The sequence below is a fragment of the Vespa velutina genome, chromosome 5, assembly GCF_912470025.1.
Source record: "Vespa velutina chromosome 5, iVesVel2.1, whole genome shotgun sequence".
Taxonomy (NCBI): Eukaryota; Metazoa; Arthropoda; class Insecta; order Hymenoptera; family Vespidae; genus Vespa; species Vespa velutina.
The window spans coordinates 6707488-6723066 of record NC_062192.1 but is presented as its reverse complement, the minus strand read 5'-3'; the positions used below and the strand labels follow the sequence as shown (position 1 = coordinate 6723066).

Sequence of the window (15579 nt, the reverse complement as noted above, 5' to 3'; positions counted from 1 at the left end):
CTTTCTCTCTCTCTCTCTTTCTCACTCTCTCTTTCTCTTTCTATCGTTTTCTCTCTATTTCTCTGTCTCTTCCTCTCTCTTTATTTCTCTATCACTCTCTCTCTCTCTCTCTCTCTCTCTCTCTCTCTCTCTCTTTTGCTTCCCCTACTACTACTACTACTACTCGTACTACTCTCCTCCTCCTCTCCCTCTTCTACATTTTCTCCTCTTCCTCCCACCAAACCAACATTATAATACTACTACTACTACTACTACTACTACTACTTCTACTACGAGGCTACTCCACTTTCATTCAGACGACTTCTAAAAATAAAGTCCGTGATTCACAATGCATGAATGACAATCATACGGTAAGTAAATACGGCATCGGCCGCGAGTAGTCTCCTTCCCTCTCTCTCTCTCTCTCTCTCTCTCTCTCTCTCTCTCTCTCTCTATCTCTTTCTCTTTCTCTCTCTCTCATTCATTCTTTCACTCTCTCTCTCTCTCTCTCTCTCTCTCTCTCTCTCTCTCTCTCTCTCTCTCTCTCTCTCTCTCTCTCTCTCTCTCTCTCTCTCTCTCTCTTTCAAGTCTGCTCTGTCATTCATAGACCAACCGATTTGTTTACCTTCCTCATGCATACCATTACCCTTCTCAACGTTTTTATTTATCTCTTTTTATTACGTTCAACGTTCTTTTAGTGTGTATTTTCTGACTTTATGCATATCATTAAATTGGAATGGGTGTTAGAAGCTTTTAGATAATATTTTCAACTGAATTAGCATACGTAATTTATAGATGATTTATACGCAATGATTTTTTTTCTTTATCTTTTTTTTGTTTTGTTTTAATAAAATATGTTAATAGATATTATAATGTACGATAAATGATATCTATCTGGTAATTTTTTGTTAATACTTTTAAATGCTTTTAAATGATTTTCATAGAAATAATGTATGTAGAATACATGGATAATTTTTACAACAACTTTGATAATTTATATATGAAAGAAACGACACCTTTCAATTCTGAATAATGTATGCCATTATAGAAATATATGTATTAGAAGTTTCTTGGAAATATTTTTGAATATATAAATCTATAAAACTCATATATCATTGATATGATAAATTTGGCTTTCGATAAAGAAAATGAATATTAGAACATATGATATTAACTTGTAATCAATAAATATCATTGAAAAATTATATTCGAACAAACCAATGACATTAAAAAAACACACAAATAATTTCGTGATAAATCATTATATTTTTGACGAAGCAAGTAATCGTACATTTCAATTACGCATATTACGTCACTCATAAATAATATTTTTTTAAGAATACATTTTCAAATATATAATGTAGAAAACTAACAAGTCATCGTTTCATGATCAATCATTATTTTCTACCATTGATAAAGAAATGAAACCTATCGAACATACGTATTATCATTATAAGTACCGATAAAAATGGATAAACAATTTTTTTTCAGATTATTTTCAAACAAACAGCATTATAACGCGAAACTCGTCGATAAAATGTTATTGCGAATGTTTTTCCTTGGATAAAATAATTATTAATAAATAAAAATAAATAAATCAATAAAAAAATGAAGAGGAAGAAAAAAGAAAAATAAAAAAAGAAAGAAAGAAAGAAAGAAAGAAAGAAAAAGGGAAGGCGAAAAGATATCAATATGAATTAATTCCGACAATGAAAACGAATTTGAAATTCCCGCCTCAATGACATCGCTGGATCATCTCTCTCTCTCTCTCTCTCTCTCTCTCTCTCTCCTCTCTCTCCTCTCTCTCTCTCTCTCGTTTTCGTATTCGATCTTTCTCTCTTCCTTTCTCTCTTTCTTTCTCTCGTTTTCGTATTCCATCTGTCTCTTTTCTCTCCTCTCTCTCTCTTTCTTACTCTCTCTTTCTTACTCTCTCTTTCTCTTTTTCGTATTCCATCTCTCTTTCTCACTATATCCATTCGAGTATCCGTTCGTTCGTTCGTCCTATCCCGCAGAGTTTTTCACTCTCACTCTCGGGATATACGTTTCTCTTGCTTTCTCTTTCGGTCGTAAAAGAACGGAACCTTCGGCCGCCTGTTGCATCGGCCCGTCGTCCTCGTTGTGTTGCTTTCTATTGGACTCCGGTTTTCCGAAAAAAACACATGGGGACGACGACAGGCTTTGAATATTTGGTGAAATAAATCGAGAAGAAAAAGAAAACAGAAAGAAAGTAATTTGCGAGACCTCATAATGCTTTCGTTCTAAAAAAAAAAATAAAAAAAAGATAAATAAATAATTACATGCGAATCTATTCGGAAAACTTAGAGAGAAAGAAAAGAAATTCAAATTCGTATATTGTATTCAAAAGGATTACTTTTCTTCTTTTTTCTTTTCTCTTTTTATTTTGATTTATTGAGAATATGATCGATTGAGAAATGTATTTGTTTTAATGAGTTACGTTAGAAATTGTTTATTTGGAAAAAAAAAAAAAAAAGAAAATAAAAGAGAACGGAAATTTTTGTTCGTCGTTGATATAAATCATTCGTTCGACGTAAGATTTTTGACGTACGAATTTTTGATCGTATCCCTTAAAAATATTCATTCGTAATTCTCTTTAAGGAAAACGTATCGTGTATGATAAATTTTTTCACGATCATTTGTTCCATAATAGAAAATATTTTGTCACAATATTTTTTTTTCCTCTTATTTTTTTTTTTCTTTTTCTTTTTTTTCATGTCATTAATAAACGGAATATAATCCTCAAGAAAAAAAATTCAATCGGTTAACATTACGGATAAAAGAAATTTTAGAATAAATTCATACAAACGATTATTCGTTCTTTTTGAAATTAAAAGAGAAAAAGAAAAATAGTAAAAAATTTCTCGAATTCATAGATCAAAGGAGAAACTAATACGAGCCAAAAGAACACGCAAGAGATTGCCAAGGCTGGAGTTACGAGGAACAAACGTGACGCACGACGGAATTACGTGACTAATAAATACGTAATGTACGTAGATATCTTAGAATCCTCGCTTTGAAATGAGAAGGAAATAAAAAAAAAAAAAAAAAAAAAAAGACATTTTTTTTCAATTCTCCAGCGATTTTTAAAAATCGATTAATTTTTTTGTCAAAATTTTATTACGCATATAATTGGATTACTATAGTAATTTTATTAAAGGTTTAAGCCTTGAATTGTACAATATGAAAAAATAATCCGACTTAAAAAAGATATGGAAAATATCGATTGATTTTTAAAATTATCTTTAGAATTTCTGGCCCACCCTATACAAATCCTACGCGAGTACCTGAATTTTCAACTTTTACGAGTTCCCAACGCTCGCGCAATGGAAAGTCAAGATATCGATCTCTCAGAGGTCCCCTTCGCCACATCAGGGACGTACCTCGTAGCACGAATAAAAAAGGTTCTTACTACATTTCATATCGTACCTTCATTTCTTTTTTTCTTTCTTTTCTCTCTCTGTCTCTCTCTCTCTCTCTCTCTTTCTCTTTCTATTGTAATTTATTAATTTTTTTATGATTTGTTATATTATTCTTTATTTATATTTATTCTCGTTTCTTTATTATAATTATTTTTTTGTCTTCTCGTAATTTATGATTTAATTTTTTTTTTTTTTCGAAGAGAAGAAATGATTATTGTTTATATTATTAAATTTGTTTTGTTTTTTTTTTTTAATTTCTTCATTTCCTTCTTCGGATTGTTTAATTTCAATAAACTCATTTTTGTGATTAATTTTAGTTTTTTTTTTTTTTCTACGTAAACTCATAATAACAAATTTGAATTGTTTACATTTTTTTTCCTTGAAATTTCTTCCTGGTTTTGTAATTTTTTATTTTTTTCTTCTCTTATGTAGAACTCTTCGTTTCATATTGATCAATTCGTTTGTAAATAATTAAATTTTTCAAAAAAAAAGAAGCTCATTATTATCTCAAATAATTTTTTTTTAAATTATTAATTTCTTTATTTTATATATATATATATTTAATTAATCTATTTTATTTCAATTAATTTGTAATATATAATTTTTTTTAAGAAAAAAATTAATTATTATTTAAATCATTTGTATATACATACCTATATAGATATTTAAATAATTGGAACTTCTTTCTTTTTTAATTTTTTTTTTTTATTTTTTCATTGAAATTTCTTCATTTTTTCATACAGCTTGTTACACCTTTAACGAATTAATTTATTTTGAAAAATTTTTTGTATTTGCGGTTCGAAATAAAAAAGATTTTAATTAAAATATCTTTTCGTGTTACGTGAATGAGGTTTTAAAAAACCCGCCCCTACATCCATCGTCGTCATCGTCATCATCATCATCATCGTCGTCGTCGTCGTCGTCGTCGTTGTCGTCGTTTCTCTTCCGTGGGACTCACTTCACCGCGTGCCATATCATGTGTAACGCGTGTGTAAAGGGTTAAACGGAAACTCACACCCACTCGTTCCTCCGTTCTCCTTTCTACGTCGAGCGTGTATCACTGGTTTGGAAAATCGCAATGCGGATTATCCGATATTTTGTAGATCAATTTTAAAAGGATGCTATGAGAAACTCCATATTCGAACATTTTAAATATAACAACAAAGAGAAAAGAAAGAGTCAATAATTTTCAAATATATTTCAAAATAAAAAAAAAGAACATTTTTTCTTAAATATTTCAAAAAGTTGATATGTAATAATTTTCCATAAGAATTAAAAAAAAAATATGTGATTTCTGGTAGAATAATCGATCATTTTCGCTTTTTTTTTTCATTTTTGAGCATTTGAAAATATTGATTTGGTTAAATAATTAGAAAATATTGGCATTGTTAATATTATAAAATTACATATCATATGAACCATATACTATATTGTATCCTTTATTTATATAAATATTTATAATAAATAGTAAAAATTCCAAAATATTACTTATTAGCCAGAATGAAGATTTACTTATACATCTTTTTTTTTTTAATCAAACAATATATTACATTATATTATATTATTGAAATAATAATGTACAATCTCAAATTTCGATATATCCAAAATTAATAATGTTCCTAAAATATTAGATTTATCAAAAAGAAAAAAAGAAGAAAAAAAAAAAAGAAAAAGAAAAATTTCAAAAATATATATCATTAAGATAATAAATTTCAATCCAACTTCAATATAAGATATCCAAGTTCAATAATATTAACATCTTTCTATCCCAATATTTTTCCTTGATAAAATATGACAGTAAAAATATAAAATACGCTTCTGTGTCGAGTTCATGGAACATCCTGTAGATTAACAGAGGAGATACTAGGTGGCGGAAGTACCAACTGTAATTTAGGAATGCCCAGTGGCCTCGTAACGCTTGAGAGCTTCACGGAAATTGGGCCGAGTAAGTTTGAGTACCCCATGACTCCTCGTCCGTATCGTCGTCGTTGTCGTCGTCGTTGTCGTCGTCGTTGTCGTCGTCGTTGTCATTGTCGTCGACGTATCTCAAAGGCAACTAAAAACAACTATTGTCTTCTATCACCTAATCGGCCACTTAACATCATTATTAACCATTCTTTATTATCAGATATATGGAAAAATTAATTCGCGTTTCTCTATCTCTTTCTCTTTCTCTTTCATCAACTATATTAACAATTAAATTAAAATCTTTATTATAAAATATTTTACAAGTTCAAAAAAATTTGATGAAATCAATCGAACGCGATCCAGTATAATAAATTATAGAATAGGAACCAAAGGTTCCTAGATCATTCCGAAAAATGAATTACTCTTTTTTTCGAGATCTTTTGGCCTTTTTCCTTTTTTCTTTTATTTTTTGTCAGATTTCAGTACCGCAAACCCGGCTTGTTAAAATTACATGTCTAACTGGAAGGCTAACAAGTCACGGAAAATTGATTTTTCAAATTAGCTAAGAACTTTCTGGGCCACCTACGAACTTTCTGGCCCGCACCCACGCCGCCCAACTCCCCTCACCAACCTTTATAATGCTGTATAATAACGAGTCTTATACGATATTATACTTTAATCATTTTAATTTACATATGTAAGTTGGGTGCAAGTGCGAACGTACAGTGGTGTGTTATATTCGTGTTAACAATGTTAATAATGTTAACTATGTGTTAAACTTGACCACCATGCAAAACCGGAATATATATTTCGTTCTTCGTACAAAGTAAAAAAAAAATAAGAAAATTAGAGACAGTGGATACTGGACAGTCGAACGAGTTGTTTATTATACTTAGGAATGTCCTTCGCCGGAGTGTCTCTATTCTAGCTATTGAATTTTCGAGTTTAAGACGAAATTTCGTGAAACGAAAGATGGCCGATAAATTTATCTATAGAAATTATATAACCGATATATTTATTTTAATATAAAACTCGAATCTTTTAATTTAAATTAATTTAAGAATAAAGTTGAAAATAATAATAAAAAAATGAGAAAAGAAAATGAATGAAAAAGAAAAGAAAAGAAAAGAAAAAAGAAGAGATCGTCGAGAGATCGGTTAGATCGCAATAATTCTTTTTTTTTTTTAAATGCATCATATCACATTATAAATATTAATTTATTATATTTTGTGTAAGTAATATATTATTAATATATGAAATGTTTTATCTAATTAATCATTAATATCTACTATGATATATATCAATCTGATACACACATTTACTCAAACTCACACATGTACACCCAACATTTCAAGGATTTTTAAAATTCAATAAGTTCGAAAAAATAATCTCTAGAAAAAATCACTACGTGATATATTCCCTATTTGTAAACATCAAGTGTCAAAAAATAAAAATTTGTCTTACATATACCATATTCATATACATGTACATATATATATATATATATGCGCACGTAACTACACATCTTTATATCTCAGGTGTCACGTATAGTACATATATCCCGTATTCACGGAAGCGTGTCTTCTGAAAAACACGTATAGCGGTTGTTCCAAAGTTATTATCCACGTTTAGCAGCAAGGTTCTACGTTCTACGTTCTGTGTTCTACGTTCTAGAGAAAGAGCGAGAAAGAAAGACTCTAGAGAAGTTAGAACTCACATATAGAGGACAACTAGGTATCTATGTATATATATATATATATATATATATATATATATATATATATATATATATATATATATATATAATACGTATATATCCATAGAGAGAGCAACTACAGCACAGAACAGCTATACCTACTATGGCACAGCTCACATAGCTCAGTTACACATCGCATACACATACACATACAACACGCACACATTAATGCAAGAGTGCTAGCAGGCTATGGCAGCAGCCAGCTCGATCCGCTCACGACTAAATATATCTCTCTTTCTAGAGCTCCTCAAGGTCACAGCTCGGATTGGCTCACGATAAAGCCAAGCTTTTCTCTCTCTCTCTCTCTCTTTCTATGTATATCTACTTCTTTCTCACTCACTCTTTCTATGTATATGTATCTCTTTCTCACTCACTCTTTCAGCGTCCTCGTACGTTTCTCTATAACGTTGATGTTGTTGTCGTTGCCGTTGTCATTGTCGTTATTGTTGTTGTCCTCGTTGTCGTAGTCGTAGTCGTAGTCGTGTGGCCCACATGTCAACTTCTCGACAATGCCATATAGCAGAAAACATTCGAAGCACGTGTTCTTCGCGTTGAAAGTAATGATATTCGCGGAAGAAAGAACAAGTTCTCAACTTCTCTCAGAGTCATCTAAGATATTATCCTTTTACTATATATATATATATATATATATATATTTTTTTTTTTTTAAAGGAAAATAATACAAGGTGTTTCATAAGTAAATATTCCATATCATTGAAACTTCCGATTAAACCGTAAGTAAGATGTTTCATATTTCGTTATTTCAAAAATATTTCACGAACGAAATCGTGAAATTTCTTTTTTAATAATTTTAACAGTAAATAACTTTTTTCTTTTGTTTTTCTGTTTTTTTTTTCCGCACATGAAACAAAGAGAAACAAAATGGCGATAACCGATAGAGGATATTTTCAAGAATTCATATAGCGTCGTATAGCGTCGTATAGCGTCGTAATTCGTCTCGTTTCATTTGTCATTTCGTGTCGTCTAGCAATTTATAATAATACGCGCTGGTTTCGAATTAGATATGTATTTAAATACTTATATACCTATATTCACTCCCACCGGTTAAATATCGATGAGTGATTGCGGGACGAGAAAAAAAGTGGGGGAATGTGTGTGTGTCTGTGTGTGTGTGTAAATATGTATGTATGTATATACGTATAGATATGTACGAGTCGCGAGCTCTTACGTAAATGTTACTTTTTGTTAGTTACCCTCTTTCTTATGTCAGTTAATTCGCTTGATACGGGACGAGTTATCGATCGGCGTTACGTAATATCTATGTAAATATATACGTGATACATGGTCGAGAGGGGGTGGGTCCAGGAATGGTTAAGGGGATATTAAAAACCGATAACGAGGGTCAATCACTTTCCAATAGCATTTATTAATTATTGCTGAATGTTGTTTTGATTAGGTTTTCTATACTTCTTTTTTTTTCGTTTTTCTTTCTTTATTTATTTAAGTATCAATTTAAGAAAATGTATGAATTTGAAGACACCATGTATATCGTATATACGTTTTTAAATATAGAGAAATTAATTTTGATAGGAATTTTGAAACACCTTGTATACATATACGTCATTCGGATTATTTTGATAATATTTTATCAAACCTTGGTCAAACTTCTGAATGAGGTTTTGTCGTAAATGTCGAGGTCGACCTGTTGCTGACAATGGATAATTAACGAACTACGGATCACTCTTTAAAAAGTAATGGAGTATATAAAAGTGTTTAACTATATATGTATATATAATATTTGTATTGGTATTAGTATAAGCAAAACTATTAGAGCATTTCTAATACTGTATCATGTCTGTGTGTATGTGTATGTAAGTATAACATTTCTTACTATTATATTTATTATACTACACTCTATTATTATTTCTTATTCTACTCTAATATTAAATATATTACATAAATATAGTATTTCAGTGAGTTTTGTAATACAATGTTTTGTATACAATAAACAATATGTAATACAATATTAATATTTCTAATACTATTTCTAATACAAGTTTTTCATATATATATATATATGAGTAGCTTCTATCATACTACACGGGATGTTCAAACAATCTCAATAACGAGTTATGTTACGAGAAACTCATAAGCGATCATAAAACGATCGTTCAATTTTAATAGTCTTCACAAACGTAACTAACATAGAGAAACGATGAAGTCAAACGTTGTTATAGGAGGGTCACCGAGAATGGTTGTTGAATATATGTCGCTTAGATAATACCAAAAAGAAAAAAAAGAAAAAGAAAGACAAAGAAAAAAGAAGCAAGTGAAAATAAGAAATGAAATAATGTCTCGTAACCATGGGATTCTCCATGGTTCAGAGTATTACCACAGTCTGCGGTTTGCCATGACCGATAACACACACAACACAAATCGACATTTTTCGATTGTATGTAAGATTATTATTGGTGTATTTCTGTGTTTCGATATGATATATGCCTACATATGCATACGTTATGAGTATATATGTATATATATATATATACATACGCATATATATATATACATATATATACATATATATATATATATATATTATATTGATAAACGGCTCAAGCAATTCTATGTACCATGACAACGCAATCTGGCAACCCTGTAGCAGGAGTACCAGCAGCAGCAGTAACAGCAGCAGCAGCAGCGGAGCGGCCAGCAGTGTTCTTGGGGTTGAATTTCAAACGCCCGAGGGACAGAGGGGGTCCGGCCTCTCTCTTTTGTATAAGGGGCACGAGGGCTCCGTCCGCCGATGCTCTCTACGGCATAACGGTGAGTCTCGGCGGCCATATTGCGGGGCTTATGGCCGTCTGCCCGGTTCGGCCTGCTCGGTAAGCAGCAGCAGTAACAGCAGCAACAGCAGCAGCAGTGTCGGCTCAAGAGGAAAACCGAGTTCCCGTCCCCCACTTCCTCCACCCTTCCCTGCCACTCCACCCCCCTCTTCTTCGTGGCCTTATCCCTCTCCCCCACTGTCCCGCTCACGACCCCCTCTTTGCCTTTCCTTTTCCTGCAGGCAATTCTTTACCCGTAACTTTGGAATCGGGTATTCCCTGGCAAACCTCGATTCTACTGTCGCAAGGACGTATTTCTTTTAAATAGGATTGTCGTGGATTTTCGCTATTTTTGATCTATCGCAATAAAATCGTTTTTATAATTCTTCTTTTGTTTATTTTTTTGTTTGATTTACTTATTTTTTTTTTGCTTTTTTCTGTTGTTTTGGCTTTTCCTTTTTTTTCTTTTCTTTTCTTTTCTTTTCTTTTTTTCTTTTTTTTTTTTTTTTTTTTTTTTTTAATCTTAAGAAAACTTCGAGACATAAATATTTCTTGTCTTTATAAGTATTTTTGTTAGATTATTTCAATATTCTGTGTTTTTCTTTTGTGAAAAGATTTCGACGACGAATTTGTTTTAAATATAATATCAAATAATATGTCATTGCCAAGAACCATATTACCTTTGCGCGTTATTTTTTTTTTTTTATCTATACTATCAATAAAGTTCAACAATTCTTTTGTTTCTTGAATTTTTAAGAAAATTTTTAAGATAATATTATCTCTCTAAATATTTTTGCTGGATTATTTTGATTCTTTATTTTTTATATTTCACAGAGATATCGTTAACGATCTCTGTGAAATAAGAATTTGTTAAAAAAAAAAAAAGGAAAAATGTCATCCCTAAAAACCAATTGAAAAACGAAAAGATAATAGACACCATCTGTCCCATTAATATCCCTACCATTTATCGGTCGTTACTAACGCCATCTACTTAGCGAAGGGAAACAATTGCAAAAACGTGGTGGGCCGTCAGATCTACCAAAGTTGTAAAATTGTTCAACCTAACCGTTCATTCTTCAATGTCTACCGTCCGTTTACCTGTATATATTGTTCATCAGGTAGATATCCTTGGAAAATGCTTAAAAATTTCTTTTTTATAACTCTAGAAATAATATTTTAGAATTGAAGGACAAAGGATGAGAGAACTTTCAGAATTCCAATCCTCTCTCATTTATAGTTATCCCCTTCATAAATAAAGAACTAATTTATTATGAAATAGTTTTCTCTATCTTGTAATTGTATTTTCCCGATAAATAAAATTATAAAAAAAAAAAAAAAAGAAAAAATAAATAAAATAAAAGAATTCCAATTTACATTGGGATTTTATCCAAACTTTGAAATAAATGCATAGATTTGCATAATTAAAAGAAAAAAAAGGAAAGAAAAACGAAGAAGTGAAAATATATTATTTAAAGGGAGATGTGGGTGGAGGAAAATGAAGTAGAAAAAAAAACAAAAAAGTGAAACGGTTACTCGAAAATATGATTTAAAGAAAAAAACAAAAAAAAATTAAAAAGAAGAAAAACTTATCTTCGCGAATTCTTATATTCTTTTTTTTTCTTTTTTTTCTTCTTTTATTGCTTTTGGACGCATTGCTTCGGTAAAACTTTCTTCGTTTACGCTCAATACGATGGAAAGTTACCGAGGAATAAGCCGACAACACGTTCGGTACTTTCCACGAGTACTGCGTACGGGCCTGCCAGCCAGCCAGCCAGCCAGCCAGCCAGCCAGCCAGCCAGCCAGCCAGCCAGCCAACCAGCCAGCCAGCCAGCCAGCCAGCCAGCCAGCCAGCCAGCCAGCCAGCCAGCCAGCAAGCCTGCCTACCTACCTACCTATCTACCTACCTATCTACCTACTACCTACCTATCTACCTACTACCTACCTACCTACCTACCTACCCACATAACTACCTACCTACCTACCTACCTACCTACCTACCTACCTACCTACCTACCTACCTACCTGTCAGCCTGCCTGCCTGCCTGCTCGCTCTTGGCTGCATCGGGCAGCCGTAATGGGCGACGGCAATGGTTGATAGTAGTGGTGCCGCAGTATATGCTGACGTTAGAGAACTCATACATAGTAGTGATGTATATCGACGTTAACAAACACACAAGTAGAGTACTGCAATAGTAGTACCAGTAACGGCAGTAGTAACGTATGTAGTAGTTATAACGATGTAGTAGTTCAGTAACTGTGTACAAGCGGATACAGCAGTAGTGACGTTAGTGTGTAATAGATAACGATGTAAACTAGTAGTTGTGCATATAAAGATGTAATAGTTCACTAGTATATAGTAACAGCTACGCCAGTAGTGCTGTTAGTGTGGACAGTATAATATAACGATGTAATTCCAATAGTAATGGTATCAAAGGTGTAGTAGTCTAATAGTATAAAGATATAGTTGTTCAATAGCAGTAGCAAAGGTGCGGTGGGCTAGTCGAAAGCGAAACTAAGTCTTACTACATGTCGTACCACCGACGACACTCTTCTGCCTTTTTCTACATTTTCACACGAGCGAATGACTAATTATAATGTCCGTACAAGTTAACGCACATTACTTTTCTGCGCGTGCGTCAAAATTACATACTCGATTCCGTCCTTCGGAACATTGTATTCATATTTATTCACGCGATAGACTCGCTAACGATCGGTTCGATTGATTCTTTGTAATTGATCAACTTTAGTTATTAACATTTTTATCAAATATATATATATATATTTATTTATTTGTTAATTAATTATTTCAAATTTTATATATCATTAAATATATAAAAATTAGTAACACGAAATATATTAATATTGTAAAATGTACGTTATGTGATATATTAAATATTATCAAAAAAATATTTATACTATATAATAGAAGTATATAATTTCTGTAAAATTTATAAAAAAAATATATATATATATATATATATATATATATATATATATATCTATATACATATATATTATTTTCATAAAATTTATCGTAACAATCATATCTATTTTTTCTTTCCTTTCTTATTTAAACTTGTTTACTTATTAATTTTAATCTTAAAACGATTTATTTTATTGAATGAAATTGTAAAAAAAGAAAAAAGAAGAAAAAGGGACACGGCAGATACCTCTCGAGTGGTTAAAAATCCCGCGAGAATATTATCACGCGTCCTGCCGTGGCTAATAAGAAATTCCGTAAGTAATCGCACGTTTCGCAACGGTCCTGACATCCGGTCTGGAAATAATCGTGCCGCCCGTTTATATCGGCTACGCTATCTGCGTGAGATGTTTCGAAAGAGCGATAACTTTTCAAAAAACGTCGAGGAGAACGCGACCGCGAGAGAGGGTCGATCAGTCCGCGACCCCATTTGCAGGGATTAAGTCACGTGACTATTGACGCGCATGCGTGCGTGCGTGCGTTCATATGTACATACTTACGTACGTCCACACATGTACGTATATACGACAAACTCAAAGGCACACGTATTATACACATATATGTACGTGCGTATTTACTTCGGTAACTCTGTCGCGAATCAACCCTCGTGACTGAAAGATCTATTGGCACGTGTCGTAACGGGAGATTTGTGTAATTGTCCAAAAAAAAAAAGAAAAAAAAAAAAAATAAAAATAAAAAAAATAAAAAAATAAAAATAAAAATAAAAAATAGAAAAGAAGAATAAAAAAAAGTTTTCTCGGACAAAATTTTCTGCTTGACGCGCAGCGTTCTTTTTACTCTATATTTTTTTGTTTTGTTTTGCATCCAGCATCAATAAAAAATTGGATAATTACAAAATAACTAATAACAAAAATAGATGATCGTTGTTGTATTAGAACACACATACATACACAGAGAGAGAGAGAGAGAGAGAGAGAGAGAGAGAGAGAGAGAGGGAGGGAGTATAAGCCTATTATGACGATGATGGTACGTTCTAGCCCCGCCGACATTAATATCGATCTCTACTTGGACGAAGGCAATGGGATCGAGAGTCGGCCGAAGCGTATTGCCGTTGAAAGGCTTTCCTAGGAAAGGAAATAAATGACGATACGTAGAAAGGAGGAGAAGGTGGATGAGGAAAAGAAGAAGTAGAAGAAGAAGAAAGGTGAAAAGTAAGGTTAGCGTTGAGAAAAAGAGTCGACGATAAGAGGAATATATATTTCGTGGCGAAATAAAAGTGCGATCTCTTCGTCATCGTCGTCATCATCATCATCATCGTTGTCGTCGTCGTTTGTGTATCCTTTTCCACCAGTAAAAAGAGAGAGAGGGAGAGAGAGAGAGAGAGAGAGAGAGAGAGAGAGAGAGAGAGAGAGAGAGAGAGGTAGATAGACAGATAGGAAAAGGGGGCGTGCTGCAAGGGAGTGTAGACCGATATGTAGGGAGAGAGTCGGCTCGTCGATGCCGGAGAGCGAGCGACGCAAGAGTGGGGGACCGAAGACAGCCGAAAATGTCCGAAGTTGGAACGAATGAGCGAGCGAGCGAACCAGCGATCGGCACTGCGCGTTGCCTGCTGTGGCGCGTTCCCGTTTTTCGAAACGAACGAGCTGCTTCGAGTTCGACCTCTGTCCGTATCTCTGTCTCTTTCTATCTTATTCGTTATCCGCGTCCTCGTCGCTCGCTTCGAAATACGGCCATAGATCGGAGGCCGAGTAAGCGAACGAACGAGCGAACGAGCGAGCGAGTGGTATGCGAGTCGTCCTTCCTGTAGATATATACGTTGTGTGTATAGTACATACAAAGAGAATTAACTATATATCATGTACATAAGAGCCAGCTGTTAACATTCTCGTTAAGAAATAGAGAGGGGGAGAGAAAAAGAGATAGAGAGGGAAATAGAGAGAGAGAGAGAGAGAAAGAAAAAGAAATACGGTGGAAGCCGTTGATAGCAAAAAACAATGTTGCGTCGATTACAGAATGTCCTGGTGCGGCGGCGGCTACAACGAACCGACGGAACGATCTCTCTAGAGCCGTGAGAGTTAAATAGGACGAAGAGAAGGCTCCACACCGCACTGCTCCGCACCACCCCCGTAGAAGAGCGAACGCGGCTGTAGTAGTCCCCCGCGGCGGCCGATCGAAGTACACCGCTCGGTTTCTCTCGAGCGTGCGTACGCGGTATGAGCGAGAGGGAGAAAGAGAGCAAGCGAGAGGGAGATAAAAAAGAGGAGAGTCGAGCTAGAGAGTAGAGTAGAGGGGGAAACGAAGAGAGGACCGTCGGAGTGGGGATCAGGGCGACACGTTACTTCGCGCGTACATCCGGCCCGGGATTCGCACGCGCTCTTCGTACATACATAGCCTCTCTATCTTTCTCTCTCTCTCTCTCTTTCTCTTTGATTCACGAGGGAGTTGAGGCAAAATGTATAATAATATCGGTATTTGCGCGTTCAAATATGATAAATATTGAATAAATTCGTGAGATATATATATATATATAGAAAGGAGAAAGGAGATTATAATAGATTTTATAAAAGAGAATGCGTTCTCTAATCCGGCCACTGAGGTCGCTCAACGTCAAGGCTCGCGCTGGCGCGTTCATAGAAGTGTCGAGAAAGGCGAAGTATCGGCTTGGTATTGTCATCGTCGCTCTGCCAGAGCGTAATCTCTCGGGATAGATGTTACATGTACGTTAGTACGTAGTCTACTAGTGGTGTAATGGTAGTGGTGGTGGTTTGGTAG

The 15579-nt window shown here is 33.6% G+C and overlaps 2 long non-coding RNA genes across 2 annotated transcripts; one reads left to right on the top strand and one right to left on the bottom strand.

Moving 5' to 3' along the window:
- The first annotated feature begins 206 nt into the window (after positions 1 to 206).
- LOC124949266 lies at positions 207 to 3543 on the top strand. Its single transcript, XR_007101011.1, has 3 exons — positions 207 to 350; positions 2871 to 2983; positions 3244 to 3543. It is a non-coding gene; the product is annotated as an uncharacterized LOC124949266 (long non-coding RNA).
- Positions 3544 to 4175: 632 nt separating this feature from the next.
- On the bottom strand, positions 4176 to 10037 carry LOC124949264. Its single transcript, XR_007101009.1, has 3 exons — positions 7183 to 10037; positions 6795 to 6994; positions 4176 to 4476 (listed from the first exon to the last, which is right to left on the bottom strand). It is a non-coding gene; the product is annotated as an uncharacterized LOC124949264 (long non-coding RNA).
- Between the last annotated feature and the right edge of the window lie 5542 nt (positions 10038 to 15579).